The 13063-nt window shown below is 38.5% G+C and overlaps 1 long non-coding RNA gene and 1 other non-coding gene across 6 annotated transcripts in view; one reads left to right on the top strand and one right to left on the bottom strand.

The window, feature by feature from the left end:
- The window catches only part of LOC131492613 (uncharacterized), a 28408-nt gene extending 19486 nt beyond the window's left edge, over positions 1-8922 (bottom strand). For all 5 annotated transcript variants that reach the window (XR_009252176.1, XR_009252178.1, XR_009252177.1 and 2 more), the window contains exon 1: positions 1226-8922. This is a non-coding gene — a long non-coding RNA (uncharacterized LOC131492613). The remainder of the gene's footprint in view (positions 1-1225) is intronic.
- LOC131494217 (U6 spliceosomal RNA) lies at positions 3473-3578 on the top strand. Its single transcript, XR_009253263.1, has one exon. It is a non-coding gene; the product is annotated as a U6 spliceosomal RNA (small nuclear RNA).
- Positions 8923-13063: the final 4141 nt, after the last annotated feature.

Consider the following 13063-nt stretch of genomic DNA (forward strand, 5'->3'; position numbering starts at 1 on the left):
TTTCTTCCTTTGCAAAGAAAAAAAAAAAAAAAGGATTTAAGAATATTTAAAAGAATATTTAATAAACTCTTTAAGAAATGACCAAAGGAGATTGAAATGTCAAAAATAAGATGAAAAAGAGGCAATTCAATAAAAAATGGTCTAGGTCCTGGGGAAGAGAGGACTAAGAACACGGTAGAGAAGTCTGCCTTCAACAAGAGGAAGAGTATTTTTCGTTTTGCATCTCAGGGAGGCAGATTGAAGGAGGGAGAGGGCTGGGTGATGATAGGACAGAAGTTGGGAGCCTTTGGTTCTCCAGTAAAAGATCAGGCCAAGGTAGGTCTGAGGGAGAGAAGGGGGGAAGGTGGGAGGGACAGAATGGGCAGATGGAGAAGGTTTGGGGAAGGGGAGAGAGCTGGGTGGAGGGGAGGGAAGGAGGATGTGATTGCAGGCAGTCCTGGGTTACAAAAATAATCGCTACTCATCACCCAGGCCTCCGCAGAGTCCTAAGGGTCAGATGGCAGGCACATGAGATCAACACTTGACAGGCAGGGGCGGGTCTGCATGGGAGGTGCAGGACTGGAGAGAGAGCGCCTCTGCTCTCTTTGCACCTAAGGGGTCCACTTCCCCACAAGTGGACCTCCCACCAGGAGATGGGGAGATGGGGTGGTTAAGGGCCTCCCGGCAGGTCTGCTTCAGTGACGAGCCCTGTGGAGCCGTTTCAGAATCATGCTGCACAGGTGGTTAGGGGACACAAGGAATTGAGAACACGCTTACCAACTTCACAGGCAAGGTGTTTTACAAAGGGCTTATCGTTGTGTGTAGTTTTCTCTCGCAAGCCGTGACTCACACAAGAGCACTGCAGAGTAAGTTTCGTAGCTTGCCGCGTGTCCAGGGAAATCTAGTGCATGCTCTGAAAAGTTGCACCTGCGGACCCTGCATTTTACAGACCAAGACCTTGGGGCACCGAATGGATAGGTAAGGAAGGCCACAGAGCTAGAAAATGGTGGCAATGAGCTGCTGCAAAGCCTGAGTCTTAAACCATCATCCATTTTACCTGAAATACCCACACGCATTTTGTACGCTCTCATTCACTCAATTAGTACACACTGAACATTCTCTGCTTGAATCCGGGAACCGAGGAAAGTCCCCCGTGTCCTATGTCAGGCATTCCTTTGGGCCGTTTCCCTCACCTACTACCACTGACAAATCCTGGGAGCAGAGCTGAAAGAACCTTAGCACTCACCCAAGTGCAGATGGAGAACCCAGTATAGCCCAGCTGCATAGCACACGCAGTCTTCTGTGAGGCTGTCTTCTCAAAACTGTGACTCGGGTTCTGCTTGCAAACCTCAAAAAGTAAAATTAAAAGTAAATTTATGTTCTTCTTCAAGTTACTGTTCTTTTGTTGGAAACTCTGTTAGCTAGAACAGCACTGTCTAAAAGAAATATAAGGTGAGCCATCTAATGTAATTTTAAGCTCTCTAGTAGCCAGGTATTTTTTAAAAATACCGATGAAATTAATTTAATAATACTTTAACATAGCCCAATGCATCCAAAACTTATCTTTTGCAACATGAAATTAATATGAAAATTACTGATGGGATATTTTACATTCTATTTTTCATATGAAGTCTTCAAAATCTGGTGTGTAACTTACACTGAGAGCAAATCGCAATTTAGACTAGTCCTAGTTTGAGTGCTCAATAGCCATATGAGGCTAGTGGCTTCAGTAATGGACCTCACGGAGATAGGAGGTTATCCACCGTGAGGCAAACTGGCATCTCCCAAATCCCATTTGTCAACTCTGGTTATGCTCCATGGCATAGGAGAGCACAACTCCATCCCTTTCAGAGGCCTTAACTTCTTTAATATGACAGATATCAAGCGTAGGTCTAGAATCGAAGTCACTTGCCCAAGGGCAGCCATTGAGTTGGTGGAAAACCAGGATGAACACATTTTCAAGTGTCCCGACTCCTAATGCTATGATCTTCCCATAATGCCATGCTACTTCCTCATATGTGCCCCTCAGAGCTGCCATTTTCCCAACACCACATTTTGCATATGGTAGGTATTCTATAAATTTTCTTTTATGAGAAATTATATTACGTATAATTTATGTTTGATTTTCTGATCAAAAGCAACATATGCCATTTTGTATAAGCAGTACCCACACAAATTACTCTTCAACTGTCTTTATGTAGTTATTCAAATAGCTCAGTGTATATACCATGTGACACATTGTGTCACATGATCAGAAAGAAAAAACGATATTTGAGATGACCTCCTAGCCTTCACCACACCTGGCAATCACAGAATTATTTTGTAATGTTAAGCTACCTGCTACGGAAGATCCCGTAGTCTTTTTCTGGGAATCAGAGTTACCCAGAATACATCCCTCTGGAGAGGCAAGGCAGTCTTTTCTCATTCTTACATGTCTGAACTCTCTCCCATTCCCCCACTGCTAGTGATTCTGAGACCTCGTCTTCAAGTTCCTTCAGCACCCTGAAAATTAATTTGTTTGGACCTTTAGACAAATGTTTTCTAACTTGCTTCTCCCCAATCTAAGCTCTTACGCCAGTGACCCTCAAAGTGTGGCCTATGGCCCCAGTGGGATACCGAGACCCTTTTGGAAAAACAATTAACAGTGTGTATTTTCGGTGATAAAATTCAAGCTTTCAAGTAAAAATAAATATTTTAAATAACTTGTTTCTGCTACTATGAACTTGATAGCTTCCCAGTATTTAAAGACTTTTCTGCTGAGCTCAAGATGATATTAGCATATGTGCTTTTCTCTTTTTTACATTTACAATGAAATGTGTCCACATTTGGAAGATCTATACAAATCAGTGAGCCAATATGTTCCAAATAATCCATGCATGATGTTACAAAATTATACATGGGTAAAAGGCCATTCAAAGAACAAGATAAAAGCAACAGGTTTGAATTAAACAGAGCACAAAAAGTTCGATGAGGTTTCCCAACCCCACACTGCAACAACCTTTTTAAAAATTACAACTTGAGTTTGATGATACCAGGTAAGAATACCTACAACTATCTGAAAAGGCTCTTAAAATACTTCTCCCTTTCTAACTGCATATCTGTGTACAGAAGCTCTATTTTCTTTATATACTACAACCAAGACAACATATCACAACTGATTAAATGCAGAAGCATATGTGAAAATCCAGCTGTTTTCTATTAAGCCAAGTATTAATAGATACTTGGGGAAGAAATGTATTTTCTTTTTAAAGAAGTCATCCTCATCACCAAAGTTTTGTTTTGGAAAGCATAATTATCTTCATTAAAAAATGTTATTTATGTTAATACGTACTGAGTTTATTGTTATTTTTAATTAATAAATATTTCTCAGGTAATAATGTCACGGATTTAATTTCGAATAGAGTAAAATATCAGTAAGTATAAATAACCCACATGAACAAAAGCTCTTTGAGGTCCTCAAGAAATTTCAGGAGTTTAAAAGAATCCTGAGACTGTGCTCGCTTTGGCAACACATATACTAAAATTGGAACGATACAGAAAGATTAGCATGGCCCCTGCACAGGGATGGCACGCAAATTCGTGAAGCATTCCATATTTTTAATAAACCCTCTTTGCGGCCAAAAAAGAAGAATCCTGAGACCAAAAAACGCGAGAACCACTGCTTTGACTACTATTCTACCCTTTGCGGCTTGAAGGCTATGCCCTTTTAAAATAACGTGAGCGGCGCCTGGGTGGCTCAGTTGGTCAAGCATTCGACTCTTGGTTTCTGCTCACGTCGTGATCTCGTGGTTCGTGGGATCAAGCCCTGCATCAGGCTCTGCGCTGACAGTGTGGAGCCTGCTTGGGATTCTCTCCCTCTCTCTCTGCCCCTCCCCTGCTCATGCTCGTTCTCTCTCACACACAAACTTTAAAAAAAAAACGAAACATGAAATTTCTCCTTTAGTTGCTATAGGAAGTAACATATGTAACACGTGGTTAGTGGCTTAGGCTTGGCGATCAGGCTGACCTGAACTTCAGTCCTGGCTCTGCCACTTACTAGTTTTTCTAGGCTCAACGGTTACTGAACGTTTCTATACCTCGATTCCTAACGCATAAGATGGATATAACTGTGCTTCCTATCTTATAAGAATTAAATGGCAACACTTGTTAAACTCTTAAATCCAGAATTATCACCAGCATTACAAGAATTTACACTACCTCTTAAGAGCAATATGGTGCTAATGTAACAATGGGAGGTATTCTAAAGCCTTGAAATTCTCTTCCTTCAGCAGGAAGTCATTTTTCCAAACATAATATACCAGTTCAATCTTACTCCAAATTCACCTTAATGATTTCTCATAACAGATTCCTAAGTATTAACAGCATTTTTTTTTTTTTGTTATAAAATTGAAAAGCATGTATTGTGCCTACAAGATAGGTCAATTTTCATACAGCATCACTGTAATAACATCTATATTTAGGGAGAGGTCCTATTACAAAAGCTGAATCAAAGAGTTAACATGAGCAGGCGAGCCAATCAATTTCCCAGGCGCTGACTCTGATGATGAGCTTGGCAATTACCTAGTGATGACACTCCTATGTTTCAAAACTGCTTTGACTGCAGGTACACAACTTAATGGAGCCGATTGGGAAACTTTTGTCAATGCATCACCTTGGACATTGTAAGTCGCAGAACATACGTGACATGTTTTCTACATAGTAAGCCTGTGTAAGACGCTGTAGTAGAAAATTTGCATAATCATTACAGTTGGGCCTACGATAATGCTAATTCCTTACTCAACGCAATTGACAAACAGCAGGAATTTCTTCATATGTATCTCAGGAAGCCACAAGAATGTACTTGGATTAATATCTTATTGGGGCTCCCTGTAGCTAATTACAGTCAGATACATTTTGCTTTTCAAAGCCTCATCCACCTTTAAGACTTTAAAGGCATCATTAAAGGCACACTTACTAATTTACTTTCAAATTTGCGGACTCTTTCATTTCCATTTTTCTATTGCCCATCTAGTCGTTTTTAAGTTCAGATATTGTATCTTTTGCTATAGAATTTCCATGTGATTCTTTTTTACAATTTCTCTGCTGAGAACTTCTATCTTTCTGTTCAAGTGTGTTTATCTTCCATCTCATGGGCCATAATTATAACAGTTGCTTTTATGTCTGATAATTCTAACATCTGGTTTATCTCGAGGCTGGCATCTCTTGATTGACTTTTTCCTTGGAAATTGGTCACATTATCCTGGTCTTCCTACTTAAGCAATTTTGGATACTGGGCTGTGTCAACTCTGGGTCTTACTAAAATTGTCTGAGAAATATTTTGTTTGTTTAAGCAGGCAATCAACCCAATTAGGCTCAGATTGCAAATCCTGTGTTACTTTCTACGAACAGTAGTTTTGATCTCATTTTCGTTTCTTGTCGACTTTGCCAGAGTTCCTTGGGTCTGCCTTGTGCACACCAGTTCAGGAGTGAGCCCAGGACATGTGGAAAGTCATACACACAGTGAGAGAGGGTCCCCCTTTCCAGCTCTCCCCTCTTAAGGACTTTCCCATTCCCCCCACTCCATGCTCTTTGGCCAACAGGAGAGGCTTCTCCTGGCTCTTTGGACTGGCAGCTGGATTTCTTGCATAGAAAATCCAGAGTAAACCTCCACTGCTGTACATCTCCATAAGTGGGGCTGACCCCTGGCGCAAACCTGTAAGAGAAAAGAGAAAGAAAAAGAAAAAGGGAAGGGAAGCATCCTCATAGAGGCTGCTTTTCCAAGTTCTGAGTCTCCTTCACAATCCGTCTGAGTTCTTAGGTATTTGCTTTTTTGTGTGTGGTCCAGAAAGGTTTAGTTGCTGTTCACAGAAGAAATGGGCTTGAGAGGAATCAGAAGCTTCCCCACCTACTTCTCCAAGTTTTGTCTTCCACACCTCTCCATGTCCCTCTCCCTGTTCTAGCTTTTCTCTTCTTATAGCTTCCTCAACGGCCAGGTTTGTTCCCACAACAAGCCACTCTGCTTGCGTTGCCCTCTGCGTAAACTCTGTTTCCCAATCTGAAATCTAAATGACCTGTTCTGATTCCACACCACCATAATTCCAACTAGATACCAGGCATGCGGCATATACAGATGCACCTGATAGATGGCTAGATGGACTGCTTAACGGGAACCAATTGCTTTAAACAACACTGTATTTGAAGTTCAGTTGAAAATAAGGTACAAGTTCATTCAACAGATCTAAGACCAAAACAGCAAACTTTGCTCTCATTCTGAGTCTTGATACAAACATATGTGCCAACACCTTACCATCTTACCTCCCAAGAACTTTCCAAGATTGAGTTGTTTCTCTTTCATGGCGCGAACAGCGGTTAAGTATTTCTCTTCTTTGTTCATCTTGCAGGACTTAAAACCTTGTACTCAAATTTGCTTTTCTTCTGTCAGTAATAAAGGATACAGGCATGACTCCATTACGATCGGTTGTTCACGCTTTTGTTTTTGGTTTGCTTTGTGAATTTGATTTTAGTTAAGAGGTGGTATCATAGTATGGTAAAAATTTGAACCTGGGTTCAAATTCAGTTCCCCACTTACTAGTTGTGAGGCCTGGGCAGCTTGAACACTTTGTTTTTGTGCACAAATTGGGATGAAACCACACACCTTGAAGGGTGGGAAGGCATAGGAAACGTCTACTACAGTGTTGGGCACAAGAGACAAGTATTTTCCTACAAGTCCTCCAGTACTAAGAGTTAGCATGAGCTCCCCACCCAGGGCTCTTTTCTTCCCTTTTCCTCCCTTTCTTACCTCAGCTTCCTTTCTCTCTGCTCTGTTATTTTGGTCTCTAGGTAGGTGACTTATCACAGAACTCCTATGAATTTTAGACATGCATCTCCAGGTTTTCTGAGAGAGCTGTGTTGAACTTTCTTGAGGAAGATTCAAGTTGCTTGAGATTTTCAAGTACCTCCTCGCAGGGATTTTACCTCAGTTGATCATGTTTATAGTGGTATTTTTGTTTTAACATTATTGGATTTTTTGTTGTTGTTGTTGTTAATGGAAACAATGGCCTCAGTCTTCTCCAAGGACAACTCAACACATGAAATGGTGTCTGCTGAGTCTGGCAAACGAGGAATTTAATTTATGCCTACTCTTTTACCAAAGACTAAGAGTTATTTCCCCTTTCAAACATTCATTTGATGTACAGTACTAATAATTCTGTGAAGCCCATGCATTATTCATATGAATTGTGATGGCTATACGCAGTAAATAAGGATTAGCTAATTAATGACTTAAAGAACACTTACAGTTCCCTTGTTGAAGATAACCATGTAAAATGTTGAGCTGCCCTGCCAATGATATCTTCATGAAAATATTGAATAAAATGAAATAGTTTGCTAATTTTCACATCCACCCGTAAAACTTATATACATTGGTCTTCCTTACAGATAAGGATTGGAAAATTAGGAGATCTGTAATTTCAAAAACATGATTATAATTGAAAAGAGAAGCATAAACATGACTCTCATCTGTTATTTTTCCTAACTTACAGGTCACGATGTATCCCAGTATCAGTTGCTTGGACTACTTGAGCTCAGTTTTAATACATAAAAAGCATCGTCATACTTAGGGTATTTTTATAGACTATATTTTTGATAAGCTTCGTAATCTCTACAGGTCACATTTAATGGAATATTATTAAATAGAAAAGCATAACTAAATCTTGCCCCAAGTCTCCGGTATTTCTAGTGGAATAAAAATATGGCTAATTCGCTGCAAATTAAGTTTGAGGCTTATTTATCATTACTATTGGAATATTCTTCCAAATTCCAATGAGGTAGGTTTAAGAGACATGCCCAGTAAATAATGTTTAATCTTCAGGCCGAGACCAAAGGATGTACACAAATATTTCTTCTAAACTTACATGACCATTTTTCTCATGTTGGGGAAACCTATTCAGCTACCTTCAGTTTTTTCTAAAGCAAAATAAAATGTAAAAAAAACAAAAACAAAAAAACAACTCATCAGAGTCAGAATAGAAACGAAATGCAAAATTTCTGAAGGAAAGTGTCTTTAAAATCACTTAGAATTGTATTTTAAATTAAGAAAAGAGGAAAAGCTAATAGTTTACATTTTCTTTCAAAATTTCATGCCTCAGGTGCCTGCCTGGATGGAAGAAACCGATCAACAGCAAATACCGTAAGATGATGCTCCAATAAATAAAAAGTTACAAGTCTCTATCTTATCAAATTAACTCAATTATACTATTTGCCCTTCATCACAAATTTAAATTTTGTGGATCTTGAAACGAGGTAGGAGAAGGAAGGGTTTCCTCCTTTGTGAAAAAAGTTTCTTTTACTATTTAGATATTGGTGTTTTTCAAGAAACTTTTGCTCGTGAGTTAAGAATTAAAGCATATAGCACTAGGCCATAAATTTCACCCCTTTTGTTTCTGGAGTAACTCAAAATTTATAGCTTGTTTCCCATTGATAAATCATAAATGGCATTTCCTTTCAGCTTTACAGACATGTTTAAGGCCATAACTTCTACTGAAAAGCGGTTATCAAGTATTTTTGAGACATATACAGATTTCACAAGAAAAAATTTAAAATGAACTAAACTCTGAGAATGAAGAGGAACCTATGTTGTTTATATGGATTTTGCCAAACCAGTTTAGAAAACAGAATGATTTAGATTATTTTGGGTGTCATTCTCAAAAGTTACCCCTAGATAGATATACCAGTAATGATCTTATAAAAACCCAGGAACTAATATAGAGTTGTAGGTGAGAATAAAATTTTATAAAGGATAATGGGGTGCAACTTGCTGTTTGATAGGATGGGAAAAAATTCTAATGCCATGGTTTCAGGGCTCTGTTCAGTCCTCACCTTCCCAGTGAGGGCTTTTCCAGACTGTCCTATCACCACTGCAATCTCATCACTTCTGCAAAGCCCAACCCCCCCCCCCCTCCACAATCCCCCAGCCAGCCACCCGCATTGCCTTATATCTGGCCGAGTGCTCGCTGTTTATCACCTAGTATCCCTCGCTGGGATGCAAACCTCATGGGAATGGGGATCTGCCGTTTGTCCATTGGTCTCAGGTATCTAAAACAGTGCCTGGCAGGTGATCCATAATGACTGACCTGCAATTTAGTTTCTTTATTGCACCATGTTGTTGGTTTTAAGACATTGCCCTTTGTTTGGGTTAATTTTAAATCCCCCTTCCCCGCTTCCTTCTCTGACCCTTCCAAAGCATGTCAGAATATAATTAATTACGCTATGGCAACAAGTCGTCCCAGGATCTCGGTCTAACTTAATATCGGTTTCTTGCTCATGCTAATGTCTAACATGTTTGATTTGAAGACGTTCTGCTCCGTAAAGTCACTCAAGACCCAGGCTGACAGAGCTGCACCATCTGAAATGTGTCCAGTCCCTGGTCACTGCCAGAGGGGAAGAAAGGAGCCCAAGGAGTGTGTGAGGAACTTAATTTGTAATGCCTTCCCTCAGAAGTGTCACCTCACTTTCACCGTCTGTTCATTGGAACTGACTAGTTACCAGGGCCCCAGCCAAGCTCAAGGGGGTCGAAGTTGAGGGGAGCATATGAGAGGCTTGGTGGTCATTACTGTATCACATGTAACTCCTATTTCACAGCACGGATCACATTTTATTTTAATAAAACATCATTTCCTCTCCTGGCGTGGAAACTCCTGAGGGCAAAAGAGGGTATGTCTGTTTTGATCACTAATATTTTCCAAACATCTTATAAAAGGAAGGGACTTGATAAATACTTGTTGAATAAAAAATTTAAAACCAAATATTCAAAATAATTAACTGTTTTAATTTTTTAAAGAAAAAAATACTCTCCATAGGAAAGCATTTGTTTTTATGTCCATCAGTAGCCAAATGGAACTTGATATCAACATTTCCAATACACCAACTTTGGTTAAATGCACAAGTTTGAAAATAACTCAATGCACACATCAGATGCTACTAACAAGTTCATTAATATCCAAGATTCATTCCTGTATGTCAAAGGTCATCCAAGGTAAACATTATTTTCATTACAATGCACTGTGAGATTCCAGTGAGAACGGTTTGCCTCAATCAAAGGATTTAGTCTCTGAACTTGGGAGTCTAGCACTCAAAAATTTAATTCACCCACCCACCCATCCACACTCGCATTTATAAACTTCCCATTAGGGCAATTTAATGACAGGAGAAAGTAAAAACTGAAAGGGCATTTGTAACCACTGGGTATCATTTGGGCGACTGGATAGGGTGGGCAGAAAATACTAAAGGTGCACGTAAATTAACGCCAATAAATGACAGGCTTCAGAAAGCCACACCTAAACATTTCCAGAATTTCACTAAACAGTTGACAACCTGAAACAGTAGAGCCGTGACTACAAGCCTTGCTCCATTCCAAACAAAACCTCTAACCATTTCAAGAACAGAGGAGAATCCACATGCAACAAGACAGACATTATCTTTAATTAAAAAAATATATATATATAAATCCTTAACACTTCATTTAAAAATATGTGGCTGTGTTTTAAAATCAAAGCTGGCAGCTGACCTCACTCATATATGTAAAAATGTTATTGAAATATCAATATGTTGGTTTATACGTTACGTACTGCCCTGCAGCTGAATCTTTCTCACCAAAATTCTCAAATGACTATCAAAAAAAGAGCCGCATGTTCTAAGCCCCCAGGACACTAAACACGGTAAGTTCCAGAACTAAAGATGAACCATTCATGAAATACTATTTCTGAGATGCTGGAAACCACACTAGTACAGAGACTTAAAGACAATTGACAGACAAGCGGTAGCTTTTTCTTTCTTTTTTTTTTGCAGGTGTTAAACTAACTCACTCTATGTTGAACTGTTTGGGAACTATAAAAACTGAAAAGCTCATCCTCTTTTCCAACCTAGGAGGGAAACTGAAAGGTAACAGTGAAGTGAACTACTCATATAGTGTCTCACATATTCCGCTTAACTATTTAACACGTAATTCCAAAATGCAAATATTTAAAATGGCTTTTGAGGAGATGTATCTGCAATGTTAAGCTTGTCTATGCTAAATAAATGTAACTATTTTATTTACTTAGACATGTATCATCCTGATACCAACAGTATCTAAACATTCATAATTAAGCAACCGACTTGGAAAGGGCTCTCAGTAACTGCATATAATCTGCACCTGTAGCATTAGAAAGAAATCAATTCACTGCTTATTTTCTGATGTAACTGAATACTGTAAGTCTACGTCAGAAATACTAACCTTATGGGCTTTGAGAGTATGCACAGTACAAATTTTATTACTGAAGAAAATATATATATGAATATACAGAAAAAAAATGTATAGTCACTGAAGAATCAATAATGGCCATGTCTCCACATGGGGGAACTAGGAGAGATTATTTTATTGTTGTTGCTATGGAAAAGTATTCTCAAAATAGCTAACTTAAGAACCAAAGGGTATTTATTACCACCAATGAAATTATCTGCCCTTTCCTGTCTTCTTCACATTACAAGCTTTTAAAGCCTGGGCCAACCAATGTGACTTTACCAAGTCTAGCTACCTACATTCTAATACATTTGTAAGGAGGAAGCCCTCTTGAAGGATGGAAAAATAGCAAGATCATGGTTATAAAGGAACAGACTTGCTCCAAAATTAACAACAACAACAACAACAACAACAACAACAACAAAGTGGAGAAGCAACTTAATCATTAGGCTTCCTACAGCAATCTACTTCTATAGAAAAACCAGTCCCTACCATTTCATCTTTAAAAGTTTCAAATACTGTCCTTATACCAGTTTAGACTGATTATACTGTTCCATTCACAAACCTTTCTCTCTGTGCTAGTTAACGGCACTCCGAATCAAAACTTCTACTTACGTCATTTAAGAGTAAGTCTTAGATGTCTGGCTAGTTTATCTGGCAGGAATAAAAGAGCAAAAACAGTTGGGACGTTAGCAGCAAATTCATTAGATTTAAGGGTTTGATTTTTTGTCTGCCTTTAGAAGCCTGCATGTTAAACACTGGTGATTTTTTAATTCTCAATGGAAATGGTGATGGCATTCACTTAACCAAACTAGCTCAAACTACACTATAGTGAAAACATGCAATAAAAACAAAATTGCCATTAAATTCCTAGCTTTCAGACATGACCAAGATCTTCTTATAAAACACAGTAATTTAAAACCCCAGTATAGTTTTCGTCCATGCTTAATAGACCTAAAAGTAAAAAATAAACCTGTGTGCATACCCACACTTTTCATAGTTTAGATGATACATTATTCACGTTCATTTTTTAAAAAAGTCACGTGAGAAAATGTAAACTTGAAATCACATTAAATTCCGCTGTTACCTAAGTGGTCTGCTTTATTTTCAAAACATTGGTGGCAAGCTACACTTTCACTTATTGTCTTGCTATGCTTTGTTGAAAGCATATGCCTTCGTCTTTAAACTCTGAAGAACATTAGAAATAACCAGATTAATTCAAGTACACAAAGTCTTTCAGACTACTCTGGAATATCAACTTGTAAATGGCACAAGTCACAATGAGTAGATGAAGCTTCCCATATGTTGCCGGCAGTCTCTACAGAATCACAAAGAATGGAAAAGTCACAAAGTTGAAATCTGAAATCCATTTGGGGAAACTATCTTCAGACATCTGGCTTAGTAGAAAAAAAAAAAAAAGAAGAAGAAGAAAAAGAAGGGAAGAGAAGAGAGAGAAAAGAAAAGAAAAGAAAAGAAAAGAAAAGAAAAGGAAAGAAAAGAAAAGAAAAGAAAAAGGGGGAAAAAAAGGCAGCAACTTTTCAAGAATCCTGAACTTTTTCAGGATTAGAATGCTACTTAATGTGCTTGAAAGAATTTATGAAGTGCTGACTAAGGCCCTAAAAAAAGTGCCTCTCTTAAACATGAGTAGACGGATACTCTACTCCCAAGCTGACAAAGGCCCATGTTTTTATAACTGCAGGCTTTGCAGGACAGCAAGGAAAAAGAAAACTTACAGAAAACTTAATCACATTTGGCTGCCCATCATTTAAAATTTCAATAAATTTAAGCGATTTAAGTTACACTCTCATTTAATAAAACACCCACACA

Source organism: Neofelis nebulosa, chromosome 13, assembly GCF_028018385.1.
Source record: "Neofelis nebulosa isolate mNeoNeb1 chromosome 13, mNeoNeb1.pri, whole genome shotgun sequence".
Taxonomy (NCBI): domain Eukaryota; kingdom Metazoa; phylum Chordata; class Mammalia; order Carnivora; family Felidae; genus Neofelis; species Neofelis nebulosa.